The sequence below is a fragment of the Lampetra planeri genome, unplaced genomic scaffold (genome assembly GCF_965212315.1).
Source record: "Lampetra planeri unplaced genomic scaffold, kcLamPlan1.2.h2 scaffold_231, whole genome shotgun sequence".
Taxonomy (NCBI): Eukaryota; Metazoa; Chordata; class Hyperoartia; order Petromyzontiformes; family Petromyzontidae; genus Lampetra; species Lampetra planeri.
The window spans coordinates 27,982-32,743 of record NW_027615063.1 but is presented as its reverse complement, the minus strand read 5'-3'; the positions used below and the strand labels follow the sequence as shown (position 1 = coordinate 32,743).

The 4,762-nt window shown below is 54.2% G+C and overlaps 1 long non-coding RNA gene across 1 annotated transcript; it reads right to left on the bottom strand.

Moving 5' to 3' along the window:
• Positions 1–577: 577 nt before the first annotated feature.
• LOC144740555 (uncharacterized) lies at positions 578–2,406 on the bottom strand. Its single transcript, XR_013589661.1, has 5 exons — positions 2,149–2,406; positions 1,972–2,083; positions 1,441–1,788; positions 792–903; positions 578–726 (listed from the first exon to the last, which is right to left on the bottom strand). It is a non-coding gene; the product is annotated as an uncharacterized LOC144740555 (long non-coding RNA).
• Between the last annotated feature and the right edge of the window lie 2,356 nt (positions 2,407–4,762).

Genomic DNA, 4,762 nt, shown 5'->3' with positions numbered 1-4,762 from the left:
GGAGGTCGTGGGTTCGATCTCAACCCTGATGAGATGTTAACTACCTCGCCTGGTCTACAGGAGGTCGTGGGTTCGATCCCGACCCTGATGAGATGTTAACTACCTCGCCTGGTACGCAGGAGGTCGTGGGTTCGATCCCGACCCTGATGAGATGTTTACTACCTCGCCTGATACGCAGGAGGTCGTGGGTTCGATCTCAACCCTGATGAGATGTTAACTACCTCGCCTGGTATACAGGAGGTCGTGGGTTCGATCTCAACCCTGATGAGATGTTAACTACCTCGCCTGGTACGTAGGAGGTCGTGGGTTCGATCTCAACCCTGATGAGATGTTAACTACCTCGCCTGGTACGCAGGAGGTCGTGGGTTCGATCTCAACCCTGATGAGATGTTAACTACCTCGCCTGGTATACAGGAGGTCGTGGGTTCGATCTCAACCCTGATGAGATGTTAACTACCTCGCCTGGTACGCAGGAGGTCGTGGGTTCGATCTCAACCCTGATGAGATGTTAACTACCTCGCCTGGTACGCAGGAGGTCGTGGGTTCGATCTCAACCCTGATGAGATGTTAACTACCTCGCTTGGTATACAGGAGGTCGTGGGTTCGATCTCAACCCTGATGAGATGTTAACTACCTCGCCTGGTACGCAGGAGGTCGTGGGTTCGATCCCGACCCTGATGAGATGTTAACTACCTCGCCTGGTATACAGGAGGTCGTGGGTTCGATCTCAACCCTGATGAGATGTTAACTACCTCGCCTGGTCTACAGGAGGTCGTGGGTTCGATCCCGACCCTGATGAGATGTTAACTACCTCGCCTGGTACGCAGGAGGTCGTGGGTTCGATCCCGACCCTGATGAGATGTTAACTACCTCGCCTGGTATACAGGAGGTCGTGGGTTCGATCTCAACCCTGATGAGATGTTAACTACCTCGCCTGGTCTACAGGAGGTCGTGGGTTCGATCCCAACCCTGATGAGATGTTAACTACCTCGCCTGGTATACAGGAGGTCGTGGGTTCGATCCCGACCCTAACAAGATGTTAACTGCCTCGCCTGGTACGCAGGAGGTTGTGGGTTCGATCCCGACCCTGATGAGATGTTAACTACCTCGCCTGGTACGCAGGAAGTCGTGGGTTCGATCCCGACACTGATAAGATGTTAACTGCCTCGCCTTGTACACAGGAGGTCGTGGGTTCGATCCCGACCCTGATGAGATGTTAACTACCTCGCCTGGTACGCAGGAGGTCGTGGGTTCGATCCTGACCCTAATGAGATGTTAACTACCTCGCCTGGTACGCAGGAGGTCGTGGGTTCGATCTCAACCCTGATGAGATGTTAACTACCTCGCCTGGTACGCAGGAGGTCGTGGGTTCGATCTCAACCCTGATGAGATGTTAACTACCTCGCCTGGTCTACAGGAGGTCGTGGGTTCGATCCCGACCCTGATGAGATGTTAACTACCTCGCCTGGTACGCAGGAGGTCGTGGGTTCGATCCCGACCCTGATGAGATGTTTACTACCTCGCCTGATACGCAGGAGGTCGTGGGTTCGATCTCAACCCTGATGAGATGTTAACTACCTCGCCTGGTATACAGGAGGTCGTGGGTTCGATCTCAACCCTGATGAGATGTTAACTACCTCGCCTGGTACGTAGGAGGTCGTGGGTTCGATCTCAACCCTGATGAGATGTTAACTACCTCGCCTGGTACGCAGGAGGTCGTGGGTTCGATCTCAACCCTGATGAGATGTTAACTACCTCGCCTGGTATACAGGAGGTCGTGGGTTCGATCTCAACCCTGATGAGATGTTAACTACCTCGCCTGGTACGCAGGAGGTCGTGGGTTCGATCTCAACCCTGATGAGATGTTAACTACCTCGCCTGGTACGCAGGAGGTCGTGGGTTCGATCTCAACCCTGATGAGATGTTAACTACCTCGCTTGGTATACAGGAGGTCGTGGGTTCGATCTCAACCCTGATGAGATGTTAACTACCTCGCCTGGTACGCAGGAGGTCGTGGGTTCGATCCCGACCCTGATGAGATGTTAACTACCTCGCCTGGTATACAGGAGGTCGTGGGTTCGATCTCAACCCTGATGAGATGTTAACTACCTCGCCTGGTCTACAGGAGGTCGTGGGTTCGATCCCGACCCTGATGAGATGTTAACTACCTCGCCTGGTACGCAGGAGGTCGTGGGTTCGATCCCGACCCTGATGAGATGTTAACTACCTCGCCTGGTATACAGGAGGTCGTGGGTTCGATCTCAACCCTGATGAGATGTTAACTACCTCGCCTGGTCTACAGGAGGTCGTGGGTTCGATCCCAACCCTGATGAGATGTTAACTACCTCGCCTGGTATACAGGAGGTCGTGGGTTCGATCCCGACCCTAACAAGATGTTAACTGCCTCGCCTGGTACGCAGGAGGTTGTGGGTTCGATCCCGACCCTGATGAGATGTTAACTACCTCGCCTGGTACGCAGGAAGTCGTGGGTTCGATCCCGACACTGATAAGATGTTAACTGCCTCGCCTTGTACACAGGAGGTCGTGGGTTCGATCCCGACCCTGATGAGATGTTAACTACCTCGCCTGGTACGCAGGAGGTCGTGGGTTCGATCCTGACCCTAATGAGATGTTAACTACCTCGCCTGGTACGCAGGAGGTCGTGGGTTCGATCCTGACCCTGATGAGATGTTAACTGCCTCGCCGGGTATACAGGAGGTCGTGGGTTGGTTCCCGACCCTGATCAGATGTTAACTACCTCGCCTTGTATACAGGGGGTCGGGGGTTCGATCCCAACCCTGATGAGATGTTAACTACCTCGCCTGGTCTACAGGAGGTCGTGAGTTCGATGGTCAGTGGGCAGATCAGCGCCACGGTAGGTCCTGGTGTTAAAGACATGGGCCCGCATCCGCTCTTCCGTCACTATGTAGTCGAGAAGATGTTCTTGCTTAGACCCGGCATGCATCCATGATGTGGTGTGGATGCGCCGATGCCGGAACAGCGTGTTGGTAATTACAAGCCCATGGGCTGCACAAAAATCTAGCTGCCTCCTGCCGTTGTTATTGAGCTGATCTGGCCCATGCCTTCCAATTACTCCAGACCAGGTCCTAGCATCATGACCAACTCGGGCATTGGAGTCACCCAACAAGATGACTCTATCCCGAGGGGCCACTTTAGCCAGCACCTGTGACAGGAGGTCATAGAAGGCATCTGACTCATCGGCTTTGCCTGCATCCCTCCACGGATGTCCGTCTTCGGTGGGGGCATAAGTAACCACGACCACCACTCCTCGCCTCCGGTTGATGGGAAGGCGAGCCCAAAGTAGCCTGGGGCTTACAGCTTCCCACACCTCAACGCCACGCTCCCATGCCCCCTTCATTCTTTTGTTCAGAAGAAGAGCCACACCCTGTTGTTTGGCAGTCTCCTGACCCGAGTAGAGGACTGTCCACCCCTCATGGTGGCAGGAGCCAGAGCCGGTCCATCGGACCTCCTGAATACCACAGAGATCCAGGCAGTATTGATCCAGCTCCTGACAGAGGAGTGGCAGTCTCTCCTCCGCAGTGAGCGTTAGAACACGTGGCCACACGAAGTGGCTTTTTGCTGTTTCTGGAGGAGCCCCGAGGGTAAGGATTAAGAATTCACCCCCTGTGAGTGGCTGGCTGTGGTGCCAGTGGTGCCATATGTTGAGGAAGTACTGAAGGTGATCCAGAGTCTGAGACCAGGAAAGGCACCGGGCAGAGATGATCTCCCAAGCGAAATGCTGAGGGAGGGTGGCGTTTGTGCACAGACTGCCCTACGTGACATCATAACAACAGTCTGGACCACTGGACGGGTTCCGCAGGACTGGAAGGATGCCCTGGTGGTCCCCCTCTTTAAGAAGGGGGACCGTACCGACTGTAACAACTACAGGGGCATCTCACTCCTCAGTGTGCCGGGTAAGGTCCTGGCAAGGATTATTCAACATCGCCTTGCTAGGCATGCTGAGGAGAGGCTTGCGGAGCCCCAATGCGGTTTCAGGAAAGGGCGGTCCTGCACAGATGCCATATTTTCTGTCCGTTTGCTACAGCAGAGGTGCAGGGAATTCCAAAAAGACCTACATCTCTGCTTTATTGACCTGGTCAAGGCCTATGATACCATCAGTAGGACTGGGCTCTGGGTTGTTCTTCGTGCTTTCGAAGTCCCTGACCCTCTGCTCACGATCATTAAGGACCTTCATGATGGTGAGCGGGCCCGGGTAAAACTACGTGGCTGGGAGTCGGAGCCTTTTACTGTACACCTTGGGGTGCGACAGGGATGTCCTCTGGCTCCCACATTATTTAAAATCTATTTCGACTGCGTAGTTCGTGAAGCCTTCAATAGCTGTACCGGGGGAATTACCATTTGGTACAGATATAATGGGAGGCTGATCGACGCCCGGGTGCGATCAAGGGATGGCTCCCTATTGGTCAACCACGTTATGTATGCCGATGATTTGGTAATAGCTGCTCATTCAGAAGAGGAGTTGGAGACGCTGCTGCTGAGACTGGAGTGTGCCACTAAGAGGTGGGGCCTTACCATCAGCCCCACCAAAACTAAGCACCTGCCTGGGTATTTTGTACCATCGGGCACTCCACCCCCACAACTCCCAATCGGTGATGGGGCAGTAGTGGAGAGAGTGGAGAGTTTCCCATACCTGGGCAGTGTGCTCATGACCGGCTCCAGTTTATCAGCAGAGGTCTCACTCCGAATCAGTCGAGCGGCAATATCTTTTCATCGGTTGCGT